Genomic DNA, 15,995 nt, shown 5'->3' on the forward strand with positions numbered 1-15,995 from the left:
TCACCCTGTCACACCAGAATAACTCCAAATGGGAGCTGTTAAAGTCATTTCAATCCTTTGGCTTCACAAGCTTATTCTGATTTTGTGTGTGTGTGGGGGGTTCGACAGTATCTGGTGCCAAATTTTGCTCCCTGCCGAAAACTGCATCCCCAACCGCAGGTGATGTAGTTTTCTGTAGTATCTGTTTTTATTGATATATATTTTGTGTGTTGTGTATCTCAGATTTAACTTTTGACAGTTTTATATACCTTACAGTTTGCACATTCTTTAATATTAAACAGATAAAAAACATAACTGCAATATCTTACAATATTAATTACTTAATTGCTATACAGTTATGATGGCATTAAGAGGTTGAATAATTCATAATTAATTTCATACCCTTCAGTCAGAAAGGGGAAAAATTAATCAGCCAGGGGGAGCAGGGAGCATTTCCAGCTGTAACAGGGTGAATGTGGTGCACATCATCCTCTTCATGACTGACTTAGGGTGGGGCAGCAGTTTAAGGCAGGGAATAGAACTGGGCCCAACATGGTGGACCGGCTCTGACCCACGGGCCATATGTTTGACACCTGTGCACCAAGGCCTGGTTCTCAGCTTATGTCATCTGTCTGATCATTGTTACTTATTTGGTCGGTACATTAAGTCAGTCTGTGCAAGTTTAGTTGATGTAGTTGAAGTTTCAGACAGTCTTGGCTAAAGTTGTACAATCTCACAAAGTGAATAATAAGTGGGACTCCAGAGTTTGGTGCTTTCAGAGATGGTGTTTCCAACTCCTCAGCAGTGAAAGTGTCTTTTGTCTGTCCTAAAAGTTGGTAAATGACATCAGCACCTGCTTTGAATAACTGGAAATGTGCATGTAATTGTAATGGAAGATGTAAGAGAAAGGAAAAACATTTAATTAGCTGTAATCGAAAAATTAATTGACTACAAAAATAATCGACAGGTGCAGTTCCACTAAACTGAAAACACTGCATAACTTCTAAAGCACTTCTGCTGCCGTCTACAGACTGATGTCATCTGGTGTCATTTAGAGGGAAAATGTCTGCGTTTTAGCGTTTCAGTTACTTTTCAAAAGTTGCTAAATGTTTCCAAACACATTTTAAAAGTAGCTAAATGTGTTGCTAGGTGCTTTTAGAAAAAAACAAAAGATGCAAGGGTAGTCTGAAAAGATATGCAACATTTCCACTACGTGGAACCGGCTGGACTCTGGTACCAGGTCCTATTCCTGGAGACCGTTTCCATTACAGGATACTACCAACTTTAGAGTACCTGGTCGTCATAGCGATGCGGCACGTAACTTCTGTGTCATCTGCTCAGAGAGTTGCTGATAAACTCATTCGTTGCGTGTTGTCCCATCATGGTTACACTGAATTTTTTCATCATCCACCAAGGACAGAAATGTCTGAACCTCCTGGACTGACCATGGTGTAGTTCTGTGGGCTGTCATCATGGATTAACCTACTGATATATTTACTGTAAACTTCCGAATCTGTTTTTTTTTAAATGGTGGGTCGCACATTGATGACACAATGATGCAGAGACAACTCTCTGACCAGTCAGTGGTCTGCAGTGTTTACACGTAACGTTTTAGTATCTCTTCGCCTGTTTTGGAACCTCGGTGGAGCAGATACCAAAACACTAGTGCCAGGTACCAAATTCCAGGTTCTTTTACGTAATGGAAACGCAGAAGGGCCAAGTTGACTTGAGTTGGTACCACGTAGTGGAAACATGGCATTAGTAAATTTAGCAACTAAATGATGAGTTGGCATCAATGTTCAGAGTCAGAGTTGTTGATCAGAGCTGGTGATTGATTCACATGAGTATTGGAGTTGGTGATTCATCTGGTTGAGAATTAGAGCTGGGGATTGATCCAGTTGAGTCTTATAGCCGGTGGTTGATCCAGTTGAGCATTAGAGTTGGTGGTTGATCCAGCTGAATATCATATCAGGGGGTTGATCCAATCAAATATCAGACCCAGGGGTTGATCCAGTGGAGTATTTGCCCTGGGGGTTGATCTAGTGGAGTATCAGAGCCAGGGGTGGATCCAGTGGAGTATCAGACCTAGGGGTTGATCCAGTTCAGTATCAGACCTGGGGTTGATCCAGTGGAGTCCTCCCAGTGGTAGTGGGTTTTAAAGTGTGTGTGTGTCGCTTTAAGAGTCAGTCTTCGTGTGGCTTCTTGATATTAATAGAGCTGCTGTGTCTTCCTCCTCTGACGTAATGCCCACAGCTTTAACACAGACACGGACACTCTGAGGTCCTGTCACAGCAAAGCGACAATAACACCAGTCTGAACCCCAAGAAATCACAGATATAAGCGGCTGCTCTGCTTAGCTTTTCCCGGGGCTGTGGGCGCCTCCAAAAAAAAAAAAGAAAAAAAAAGAAAAAAAAAAACCCCAACTAGTAGAAATCGGAACCGTTCCTTTCCGTTCCGTTCCGTTCTGCTCTCCCACAACCAAAGTCACCCACTGGTTGAGTGTGTTAACCGTCAAGCCTTAACTCTCTCTCTTTCCCTCTCAGACCAAAGAAAAAGCAGAGACAGCCAAGAACAGTCACCCCGTCCGGTCCGACATCAGCAACAACAAACAAAAACAGCCCCCCCAGAACAGAGACGGAGCAGCCCGTCAACCATCAGCCATCCAGTCAGCCACCATCTTAACAGGCAGGCAGCAAAACAGAGCCCAGACCACTGAGGCTAATGCTTATTCTGATCAACAGGTAAGCAGCACCAACACTAGCACAGCACAGGCATTTGGAAACGACTGAGACACTGAACACAACACACACACATACACACACTCACATACATACACACACACCAGCTTCGGCGATGCTCGGTGGGAGTCGGAGATGTTAATGCATGCAGTCGGACAAGTGGGAGAATGAAACGACTTTGTCTGTAAAAAAAAAAAAAAAAAAACAGGCTGTGAATGGTGCGTTTAGGAGCCACATATCGCCGTTAGTAGTTTTTACGACGGGCAGCAGTCGCTTTACGTCTTATGTAACTAATAACGGCCTGAGTCGGTAAAAGGACCCGGGATCTGAATGAGACAAGAGCCGCTTCACGGACACTTCACTTTGTAGGTTAGGACACTCAAACGCAACACTAAGACAGACTGAACGAACCGGGGGGCTACCGGGGACGGCTACTGCCCCCACTGCACACACACACAAGCGGCGTGGACAGGGACGTGGAAGTGGAAGAAGTGACTGGCGGAGGTTTGTGTTGTTTTCTTACAACTTAGTTTTTGTGTTTGTTTGTGTGTTTGTTGTTCCGTCCCAGTGGCATCCTGGGGACCCACGGAGGACACCAGAACCAGAACCCCGGCCCCTGTTTTTACAACAAGTTGCTCTTTTCCCCCTCCGTCTCTCGTGTTGTTGTTGTTGTTGTTGTTTTTTTTTTTTAACATTTCATTGATAACTTTTTTTTCGGACTCCAAACTTCACACAAGTTCAGATTTGTTTCGCTGCGAATGACGCACGCGCTGACAGAGTGTAGACAGAGAGAGAAAAAAGAAGAAGATGGACAGAGTTATGAAAAGCGAAAAAGTAGATGAAAGGGTCTCGGTGTTAATCTTCAGGCGGTTTATGGCGCTGTTTTTGCACCGTCTTTCTTTCTTTCATTGTGCGGGACCGAGCGCGTGGTGGATGAGACCCGAACATGGCTCGGATCAGCCTCGAACCCGCGGACCAGAACACACACCGGGCTTAGTCGGTTAGTTGGTTGGTTGGTTTGTTGTCGGTTGTTGAACTTTTCCTGAGTGATGACGGGAACCCGAGTAGCATTTCCACTCAACTTTGAAAAAGTCCCCCCTCCTCCTCCTCTAACCCCCCCCTCCACCAACAGTGATGTTCCTTTGAGATAAGGGACTGGGTCGGCATGACAACAGTGTGGGGACAGAATAGTATGTGGATCCAGGACAATGAGGCTCACACTGAACCGGGCTTTTTTACACAGTCCTTCACAGTTCCTCCAACTCTGGCCCCTGAACCACTGCTGTATGTGGACTAGTATGGACCAGATAACCCCACATGAAAACAGGGACTCAACTATGACCTGGACCAGTTCACACTGGGTGGAAAAGTGGATGCATACTGTCAGCTTTTTTGTACATTAAATCATTAATGTAGGATCTTAAGTTTAAAAGTTTGCAACGCCTGCAGAAAAAAGAGAGAGAAAAAAAAAAAAAACTTCTTGAGAGTTTGCGAAATCCTTGAAAATGTCTAAAAAGTGCTCGAAAGTGCTTGCAATTATTATAACTTTGTTTATTTATTTTAATATTAACTTAAACTACAGCTACTTACACAGAGGTGATACATTTAGAAAATTAAACTTCCCAGGTGTTCTCAGGTTGATTCCAGGTACATTTTTTAAATCTTAATCTTTGTCTTTTTGGTCTGAGTGTATCTGAAAAACACCAAGGTGTTTTTTTTTTTTTTGGGATAAAACTTGGTGTTCTCCATTAATTTCTAAACTTTTTGCTTTTATGAAACATTATTTTAGTTGTTTATAGCATAATACAATGTACACCATTGTGATAAAAAGAGAAAAAAATAATCATGACTAAATGTATTCATGTAGATATGTATTTAACCCCAGCGATAAGGTGTTGTACTAGAAAATTCTGAAAATGACCCTTAGAAGTGCTTGAATTTGAACTTGAGATATGTGTACAAACCCCGAGATAACCCCAGGAGAACACATGAAACTATGACCTGGGCCTGTGCACACTGGGTGGAAAAGTGGATGTATATTGTCATCTTTTTTATTTATTCATTAATGTAGGATCTTGTTAAGTTTAAAAGTTTTCAGCGCCTGCATCAAAATGTGTGTGTATATAATTATATATAATATTTATATTATTTAAAAACTAAACATTTTGTGAAGTCAAAGTGAAACAGTAAACTTTAAAACTACTTTAAAACATATTCAAATATTATTCTCAGTAGTATATATTGCATTGCAAGTATGAGTTAAATGTCCAGTCAGGTTTTCTCAAACTCAGTTGTTATACAAACAGATTTATTTGCTGCCTAAGTTTTAGTTTTACTTAAGCCAAAAACATCTCTGCAATTTATACAACTTCTGGAAACAATTTTTGTTTTTGGAATTCAACTTTTTATTGAACTTTTCAAAGGCTTGGTACATGGCAAACTTAATATGTTTTTCCAAACAGGAACAGGTAATATATAATTTACAACTAACTCTGGGGACAGACTCAACGTATTTTTATCTTATGAACATACAAATAAAAAAAAAATAAATAAAAAAAATAAAGATAGGCTGCAAATACAAAAGAAGGTGGATACATAATAATATCAACTATTATATACAGGGACTCAACTGTGACCTGGACCTGTTCACACTGGGTGGAAAAGGTGATGCGTGTTGTCAGGTTTTTTGTTCACTAATTAATGTAGCCCAGTATGATCTGAAACAGGACGGACCAGTCAAATAATAACAGTGAAAAAAGTAAAAATGATATCATGAAAATGTTTACATTTACAAGGTTTCCTTAAACATTTCCTTAAACATTTACAAAGTTTTTTTTTTTTTTTTTATAAATGTGAACAAGCTGACGTTTCTTAAGAAAAGTAAAAGCAACTGTAAGAATATTGTGCCTTAGTTTATCATTTACACATGTACATTACAACATACAGATCACAGTGGATCTACAAATACATAACAGGCAGAATGTCGTTAAAATTGCACTAAAAGAAAGACAGAACTTTGTAGTTGTCATTATAGTATTTTACTGCTCTGACACTCGAGGTATAGTTGGTCTGTAAGTGGAACCTGAACTAAAATGATTTTGACACCATTGATTGTTAATGTACGTTTTGCATTTTATGGGCCTGACTGGATCTGTTGGGGGGCCGGTTTTGGCCCGCAGGCCGTATGTTTGTCTCCTGTGATGTAGGATCTTGTCAAGTTTCAAAGTTTTCAGCGCCTGCATCATAATATATGTAAAAAGATAACGCAACGACTTCTTGAGCCAAAGTGAAAGACTGAACTTTAAAACTACTTTAAAACATGTTAAAATATTTTCAGTAGTATATCTTGCATTCCAAGTACAAATTAAATGTCCAGTCAAGTTTTCTCCAACTCATTTGTTATACAAACAGATTTATTTGCTGCCTGAGTTTTAGTTTTACTCAAACCAAACACACCTCTGCAATTTGTAAAACTTCTGGAAACACTTAAAAAACAAAAAAAAACCTAACTAAAAAAACAAAACCGTGTAAGACAGAAGTGCTGGTTTGCTTTGTAAAGCTGTTTAGAACTTTATTCTGATGCTAAAATGCTGAGAACATGTTCAAATTTTCAGATTTTAGAGCTGGACTTTTTTTTTACGTGACCGAGATAGGAGTATATTTAACATCAGTCTGAAGGAAAAGTAACACACGCTTCAGAAATATGAAGAGTCTTTGTACAATAAGTTTGAAAACAGTTCCTACACATATGTAAGTGTAAAGTAAAAAAACTAAAGTCTGATCAGTGAAGCACTGCTGAGTGTTTCTGTCTGTTCAACCCCTAACTTTTTAAAGACGTCATTAAAAATCTGCTTCTCAACTCTTTCGGTCCTAAATATGGATACTGTAAATTACCATAAATATCCTGTGAATTTACGTGTTTTTATTCACAGGAAGCTGACATTATTGTATTTATAAGCCGTGTGTCTGTGAACGCACCGTTACACACTGGACTCTGAAATCTGAACGTTTTTATGTCCATTTAACCCTTAAAGACTCACAACTATTTGTGTCACAGCTTTAAAATAATTTTTTTTCTCTCTGTTCAAAGTGATTTATCACCATTTATTCTAAGATTATATTCTGCATTTTTCAGTGTAAATCAGGTATTTTTCTTTATTTAATTCACGGATCATGTACCCTAGATTTTCGTAAAAGCTCAAAGTAAATTCAAAGGTTATTAAATCAAAACGGAGAAAACTGGAACAAAAGTGACTTTTTCAGTAAAATATATCAATAATTGAACATAAACTCAGTGTGTCCATCCACTGTCACTGATTAAAATCCACGGGTTTATTACTTTTTCTTCAATTATTTTCAGTTTGTGGCTTATTCATGTTAGTTATTGTTTAGTTGATTTATTATTCATTTTTGTACATTTTATTTATCACTTTGGCTGTTTTTGGTTCATTTTGTTGCTGACTTTGTTCTATTTTTACTTAAGTTTGGTTAATTTAGTGCTTATTTTTTCATGTCATTTATGATTTTGTAAATGTTTTATTCATTTTTGTTCTTTTTTTTATTTAACACACATAAACCCAGTGTGTCCATCCACTGTCATTGATCCAACTCCATGGGTTTGACTGGTGAATCAATGTTGTAGAAGATGACGGTGTTTCCACGGTAACTACGGAGCCTCTGAACGTCCAAATGGGTCATATCTGGTGACCATGAAAAGATGAAGAACTGTATTTTACACCAGGTATTTACATGTATTGATAGGATTAATGGATCAACAGGTATTAAACAGTTTAGATCAGTAGATGGTTTAGATTAAAAGTGGACGTTTGGGTCTTTAAGGGTTAAGTTGTCCTTATATCCTTATATATGATGCATGTAATATGCCTTTGTTAACGAATATTTAACAAGATTCTATAAAGTCTTTCATGTAACCGTGAGACTGCAGACTTCTTGTAAGTGTATTTCTTGACTTTCCAGACACTGGATATTATTGTATCTTACAGCCTTGTTCGTACCTGCTATTAAACGTCCAAACAGTTGACAGCTTCCTAAAGAGAACCTCTGCTTGTAAAACTTTTTCCCGTATGTGTATGTGTGTGTGTGTGTGTGTGTGTGTGTGTCAGACGGAGTGGGAGAAAGCGCAGTGCTTTTTCCTGTCGGTGTATTTGCAGTGGAGACAGACTCATATGGCTGCAATATGTGAAGTCTCTGCGGTGGAACTGGGACGAGAGAAAGTTTAGAGAGAGCGAGAGAACACATGGAGCGATGGAAGTCAGAAATGTCCTGTTCAACTAGCTGGAATGTATCTCCTGTGTTTTATTGATGGTTTGATGTTCTGTAAGACATGAGGAACAACTGTAGTGATTTTGTGGGCTGCCATGCATTTGTCTTCGGTCATTTCAAAGCGGTGCAGTGTTACGAAGGGAGGGAAAACTCTGACTCGGAGTGTAAAAGGAGACTTAAACTCAGGCCAGACGCCGTATTCTGGAGCCGCTGCATTTATTCTGCTGCAGGGGTTTTGGAGAAAAGGCATGGAAGGGTTTGACGCTTCGGAAATGACTTCATGTTTTATTAATTTGACAAGTAGGACCGATCAATTAGGCCAAAAATGTTAATATCGTTATCCTCGTACAGCGTTCATACGGGGACTTGAAATCCTTGAAAATGCTTGAATTTTAATGTTGTATTTTCAAGGTCTGAAAAGTGCTTGAAGTTTAGTTTAAGTGCTTGAAATTATAAATCTTGATAACTCATGATTTATGTATTTATGTTTAATATTACCTCTGCCAGGTTAGAGGTCAAACCAAAGCTACTTACAAAAAAAGAAACCTTTATGTCATAAAGTAAATTCCAGGTGTTTTCAGGTCGACTCCAGGTACATTTTTATCTAAATCTTTGTCTCTTTGGTGTGAGTGTGTCTGAAAAACACCAAGTGACTTCCCTTTTTTTGGATTAAACTGTGTGTTCTCCTTTAATTTCTAAACTTTTTGCTGTTATGAAACATAATTTTAGATGTTTATAGCATAATACAATGTACGTCATTGTGATAAAAAGTGAAATAAATAATCCTGAGTATCTGTATTCATGTAGATATGGATTTACCCCAGTGATAAGAGGCTGTACTGGAAACATCTTAAAATAACCCTTAAAAGTGCTTGAATTTGACCTTGAAAATTGTGTATGAACCCTGTCATAAACATCAATATTTCTTTAAAGTTTAATGGGACATGGATAAAAAACAAATACAAACAAACAAAATCAATGTTGATATAAATTCAGTCCAATCCATCTCTGAGTCATTTTGGAAACAAATATAACAATTTAACCCAAACTAACTCTTGATATTTATCCCATAATATAAAACTATATTCTGACATTAGTCCTTATCGTTTTGTATCCCAGACCCCTGTTGGAAAACAAACACCTGGATTCAAGGTGTCCACAGACTTTTGTCCATTTGTGTATGAGTTCATTTTGATCTGAGGATAACGATATAAGCTACAGCAATATATGTTTTATACCCGTTGAACATCTGTTTCTGTGTATTCAGTTTAAAGTCTGATTTTCGGTCCCGACTGAAAGTTGAAGAATCCAGACGTTATTTGAGGCTTTAGACTCTTCTTTATTGTCACAAAAAACTAACTTGTCACATAGTGAAACAGTTCATAAAGTGAGACACAGAACATTCAGAACATCTGCAATTATTAAAATGCTTGTTCAACCTTAAAATATGTGGAATTAATTAAAATGAGAAAACACTGAAACACTTGTGTCGTAGCTGAGAATGAAAACAGAATAAACTCCAACAGAAAAAAAGTATATCATATTTAATAATGAGATATATTTAATCGGATATAAAATGTTAATTAATGAGATATAAAAATGTGTTAGCCTATTTATCAATATGTCAGTTGTCTAATGTCAGTTGTTTTACATAAGTTTAACATTTGTGTATATATAATATCCAGGAAAGTAAAGACCCAGGAAAGTAAAGTTTAGTTTTTTTTTATATTAAACAATTGCCTTAATTGATATGACTGCATATTAGGGCCACACAGGAAAAATGAAAACACTTGTCACTGTGAGAATAAGGTCGTAATATGATGAGAATAAAGTCGTAGTTTGAAAAAAAAACCCTCATAATTTAATGAAAATAATGTCGTACTTTTATGAGATTTAAGTCATAATATATTGAAAATAAATTTGCAATAGTTTGATAAAAAGCCTTTAGCCTTGTTGATGACAGAAGCCACTTTTACACAGATCCTGAAAAAAAGGTCAGATGTGGATCCCACTGTTTTTCCTCCACTGTCAGATTTCCACAGACAAAGCAGGAACAGAAGTGAGACAGGCTGGACTTTTACACAGCGGACCTGCGTTCACCAATCAAAGGGGTGGGGACACAGCGCAGCGGACAGTGGGACGTAGAACTGGTGCGTCTGAAGTACTCCGAGCAGAGCGGTGTTACCAACCTCTGCAGAGTCTTTCACTGTTCCACAAATGTTAGCATGGATAGAGTCCTCCACCCGTAGTGACAACAGCTGGTGGATGTGGGCATGTCCCCACTTCCACATCTGTCTGGTGGCATTGATATGTTTGTTTACTGTACACACGGCCCGCGCTCATTTTAACCCCCCCCCCGGCATGGGAGTCTTGTAATATTATGGCTTTATTCTGGAAATATAATGACATTATTCTCATTCTAGAAAAACACTCAGAGATCAGTCCCCCTCCGCCCCCCCAAGATCACCACCAAAATTTAATCATCTGTTCCTTGTGCCAGTATCAACATTTCCTGAAAATTTCATCAAAATCCGTCCATAACTTTTGGAGTTTTCTTGCTAACAGACAAACACAGAGGTAAACCCAGATGAAAACATAATCTTCTTGTCGGAGGTTAATATTACCACTTTATTCTCATAAAATTATGGGGTTTATTTCCATATTTTCTGATTTTATTCTCATAGTGACAAGTGTTTTTATTACCACCGCCAAGGGCAGCGGAGGTTATGTTTTCATCAGGGTTTGTTTGTTTGTTTCTTTGTCTGTTAGCAAGATAACTCAAAAACTTATGGATGGATTTTAATGAAATTTTCAGGAAATGTTGGTACTGGTACAAGGAACAAATGATTAAATTTAGGTGGTGATTGGGGGGGGGGGACTGATCTGCCTTGGTGGAGGTCTGCGCTCAGAGTGCTTTTCCAGTTTTCTTATGTGGCCCTAATACGCCATCGTAGATCGGAAACAGCACAATGTCACAGTTTTTCTGATACATTTTTTTATTTAATCTTTTTTAATGAAATGTCCGTTGCAGTGAACAGCGTTTTTTTTTTTTTTCTTTTTTTTAACTAAAGCTGTAAAACTCTTGTCCCTACAGAGGACAGACATACATTACTGGGTCTCAGGTGGTTAAAGTCGTCTTCAGTCAAATGTTGGTGCTAGAACCGTCTGCATGTGCAGGTGTGAGAGCCACTGAACCCTGGTTAGACCATCAGAAGGATGGAGAATGTGGTCCAGGTTATTTTGGACAGTACTACAGGTGTGATTTGAGTTAGTGTTTTTGATCTGATAACGTTGGAAAGTTGATGTAAGATGGAAGTTTGTGAAACTTCAGTAAAAGCTGCACAGCTCAGGTGAGTTCTCTGGTCTCACCTGTCCCCCCAAAACCTCTGAAGGACAAGTCAAAGGCTCCACTTGGACACCGGCATCTGTGATCCTGGTCCTGGTCTGACTCTGTTCCCGGTCTGTGGTCCTGGTCTGTGCCTGGTCCTGATCTCTGGTCTGTCTGTGATCCTGGACTATCTCTGGTCCCGGTCTGTCTGTGATCCTGGTCTATTTCTGGTCCTGATCTCTGGTCTCTGGTTCTGGTCTCTGGTCCCGGTTTGTCTCTGGTCCTGGTCTGTGATCCTGGTCTCTGGTCCTGGTCTGTTTGTGGTTATGGTCTGTCTGTGATCGTGGTTTGTCTCTGGTCCTGGTCTGATCCGGGTCTGGTCTAATGTCAGTCTCCCTCTTCTTGGCTCATTCTCATCGTTGTATTGGTTCTCATGCCCGTCCTTCTACGTGCGGGCTCGTCTTAGACCTGATGCTGGTGTTTCTGAGGACCTCACATGTGCTAAATGTGACCTGATGCATTTGATAAAACCTTTCAGTGTGGGTTTGGCATTTAGCCTGTTTTTAGATGGTACATAACTGGATTTTTTTGGGAAAGCATTACTCCAATAGTTTCACATCAGTGGTCGGTGCAGACTATTACCTGGTGTTAAGACAGTTTTTAGGGTTGTTTCCATCACTGTTTAATTCTACACCTTATGGGGGAAAAGAGACATTTATTATTATTGAATTTAAAAATATATAAAATAAATTATATTACTATTTGTCTTTCATTAATAAAAAATAAATGAATAGATATGTATTAGATATACAAGCATGAAATATTAAGTATTAAATCGAAACGAACTACATCATGAAAAACTATGATGTAATTTTCAGATCTCACTGTTCAGACCTAGAAAAATCACCAAACTAAGTAAAATCACAGGAAAAGTCATGGAATGTAGATTTAAGGTATGCACACAGCATCGTGATGTTAAAATAGTTTGGATTTTCTCTGTCCTGACGCACATTCAAACTGATGCTGTGAAATGTGCTTCACATCAGACCATGACCTGGACCCTCTGAGGCAAGGGGGTCAAACATATGGCTCACGGGCCAAAACTGGCCTGCCAAAGGGTCCAGTCTGACCCACCAAAGGGTCCAGTCTGACCTGTGGGATGAATCTGAAATTCAAAAATTTCACTGAAGACATTAACAGTCAAGGACGTTGAACTGGCTTTAGTTCAGGGGACATAAACAGACCAATATGATCGAAGTTAAATAAAAGCACAATAACCCTTTAATGATAAAATGTGGACAAAATGAAAATGAAGTGTAAAGTTAACAATATTCTTCCTCTTACTGTTTAGTGCATTTGTAGATCCACTCTGATCTGTAAGTTGTGTTAATAATAAACTGACTCATAATATTGTACAAATTGATCATAGTTTAGCGGTAATTCCAAACTTAAATATTATAATATTACGCCTGTTACCAAATGTTTGTATAACATTGTGTATCGTTTGTACGTGTGTAAGTTGAGCTATAATATTGTTAAAATTGCAATTTATGTATTTATTTAATTTTTTTCAGGTTATTCACATGTTTTTTGTTTGGACAGTTTGTAAATGTAAATATTTTCATAATTTATTTTTTTTTATTGCAATGAAAAATAGAGAAAAACTTGGAGTTGTCATTATTTATAGGTTATTATGCTATTATTTTAATAGTTCAGAACACTGGAGATCAAATTGGGCTGAATGTGGAACCTGAACCAAAATGAGTTGGACAGCCTGCAACTGCAGTTTTTTTTTCTCTTTGTTTTAGTGTAAAACAGTAAAATTACATGAAAATGTTGCATTTATTAACTCTTCTTTCACAAAAAATGTGAATAACATGAACAGTCACGAATAACCTGAAATTTCTTAAGAAAAATAAGTACAATTATAACAATATTCTGCCTCATTTTATCAATTACACATGTATATTATAACTTACAGATCACAGTGGATCTACAAATACACAAAACATTTAATAACAGGCCGAATATTGGTACAAATGCACTTATTTGACTTTTTTCACAATTATTATTTTCCTGGTCTGGCCCATTTCAGATCATATTGGGTTGTATGTGGCCCCTGTACTAACATGAGTTTGACCCCTGCTCTGGGGGCTTTACTTCACTGACTTTGTCCATAATGAAATTCATAAAAGAAGATGACAAAACCTGTCAAATTCAGGCTCTGAAGAGAAAACATCACAAATGGAGTGGACCTGAGGGCATATTGAGGGTTTAAGTGCTGAAGAAGAATGAGACGTAACAAAAGGATGTCATTAACACCCTAAGATAATAACAATTATATAAAATGATTCTGATATGGCAATTATGTCATAAATGTGACAGATTCATATGAGCATTCACCCTGAAAGACCCAAACGTCCTCCTTTAACCTAACCCATCTACTGATCTAAACTGTTTAATACCTGTTGATCCACTAATCCTATCAATCCATGTCAATAATTGGTGTAAAATACAGTTCTTCATCTTTTCATGGTCATCAGATATGACCCATTTGGATGTTCAGAGGCTCTGTAGTTACCGTGGAAACACCGTCATCTTCTACAACATTGATTCCCCAGTAAAACCCATGGAGTTGGATCAATGACAGTGGATGGGCACACTGGGTTTACATATAGCTAGATCAAAAAAAAAAAGAACAAAAAAGAATTTCAAAAAACATACAGAATAATAAAGTAAAAAAAGAAGCAAAATATAGAATACAATTAAGTAAGAAAGAATAAAATAATCAACAAAATGAACAAAAACAGCCAAAACGATGAATAAAATTCACAAAAATGAATGAAAAATGAACAAAACTATAAGTAACATGAACAAAATAAGCCACAAACCGAACAAAATTGGAGAACAAAATTGGAGAACAAAATGAAAAAATTCAACAAAAATGAGTAAAAATGAATAAAATAATAAATAAAATGAACAAAATGAACAAAAACAAATACGAAAATCTACAAAATAATAAATAACATGGAGAAAATAAGCAACAAAATGAACAAAAACAGCCAAAGCAATGAATAAAATGAACAGTATGGATAAAAAAACTGAAATGTTGATTGATACTGGGTTTTTGTTCAGTTAATGATAGATTAGATATTTATGCATGATACAATGTACATCATTGTGATAAAAAGAGCAAAAAAATATTCCTGAGTACATGTACGGGGTGGGGAAGCAAAATTTACAATGAACATTTAGTTGTTTTTTCTCAGCAGGCACTATGTCAATTGTTTTGAAACCAAACATATACTGATGTCATAATCATACCTAACACTATTATCCATACCTTTTCAGAAACTTTTGCCCATATGAGTAATCAGGAAAGCAAACGTCAAAGAGTGTGTGATTTGCTGAATGCACTCGTCACACCAAAGGAGATTTCAAAAATAGTTGGAGTGTCCATAAAGACTGTTTATAATGGAAAGAAGAGAATGACTATGAGCAAAACTATTACGAGAAAGTCTGGAAGATACTATTAAAGAAGAATGGGAGAAGTTGTCACCTGAATATTTCAGGAACACTTGCGCAAGTTTCAGGAAGCGTGTGAAGGCAGTTATTGAGAAAGAAGGAGGACACATGGAATAAAAACATTTTCTATTATGTCAATTTTCTTGTGGCAAATAAATTCTCATGACTTTCAATAAACTAATTGGTCATACACTGTCTTTCAATCCCTGCCTCAAAATATTGTAAATTTTGCTTCCCCACCCTGTATTCCTGTAGATATGGATTTACCGCAGCGATAAGAGGCTGTGCTGGAAAAATGTGAAAATGACCCTTAAAAGTGTTTCAATTTGACCTTGAGTTATGTATATGAACCCTGTCAAATGTCCATATACTATTAGTTCATAACTAACATCATAACAGAACATCTGCCTCTCAGACAGTAAAAAGTGCTTTTACAATGCATCAAATAACCATTATTTAATAAAACAGTGTTAAATTAAATGTAAACAAAAAAGAAAACCAAAAATGAACCATATCTGTATTGGAATAAATACGTAAAAATATCGATACATTACTTTTTAACATCCACACAGTATCATGAAATGAAATATTGCGATATGTATTGCAGAACCGATGTTTTCTTCCATCCGCGTTCCACACAACATGTGTTTATTTGTAATTTGTAATGGTGTTTGTTTATGAATGTGAAGTGTCCAAAGTGCCAGTGTTTCCAATAAGCAGGAGCAGATAACATCTATTAGGTCAATCAGCCCTTATTCATGTGAAACCTGCCTGCAGCTCAGATCAAGGGAAACATCCATTTGTCACGGCTAGTTTATTTGAAGAAAAGCCCTTTTTTCGGAGGCTTCTGGCTCCGTTGGCTCTCAGTGGTGTAGGTAGCGCTTCTTTATTACAGGCTCTCTTGTTTTCGCTCATATCCCAAGGATCCAGTTGTTTTTAACTTGTTTTACTGCGTGGCCACATGCTTTTGGCTCTCGGATCGCTCTTTATTAGCCACTTGTAGCGTTGGTCGATGCTGCGGAGCGTTGAGCTCATTCTCCTGTTGCCGTTTACTGGAAGTAACTGTGGAAAAGTGTGTCTGCTAAATGCCCCACATGTCATCCCCACTCTGCATCTGTGGTTAGTACAGCTTTGTTTAGGCT

General features: G+C 37.6%; 1 protein-coding gene across 1 annotated transcript in view; it reads left to right on the plus strand.

Annotated features, from left to right (window-relative positions):
- The first annotated feature begins 2,740 nt into the window (after positions 1-2,740).
- Positions 2,741-15,995, plus strand: part of LOC115428438 (zinc finger transcription factor Trps1-like) — a 357,327-nt gene continuing 344,072 nt past the window's right edge. The window contains 1 exon segment of the mRNA XM_030147486.1: positions 2,741-3,221. The gene's annotated coding sequence lies outside the window, so the exon portion shown is untranslated.

This window comes from Sphaeramia orbicularis, chromosome 11 (assembly GCF_902148855.1).
Source record: "Sphaeramia orbicularis chromosome 11, fSphaOr1.1, whole genome shotgun sequence".
In the NCBI taxonomy this organism is placed as follows: domain Eukaryota; kingdom Metazoa; phylum Chordata; class Actinopteri; order Kurtiformes; family Apogonidae; genus Sphaeramia; species Sphaeramia orbicularis.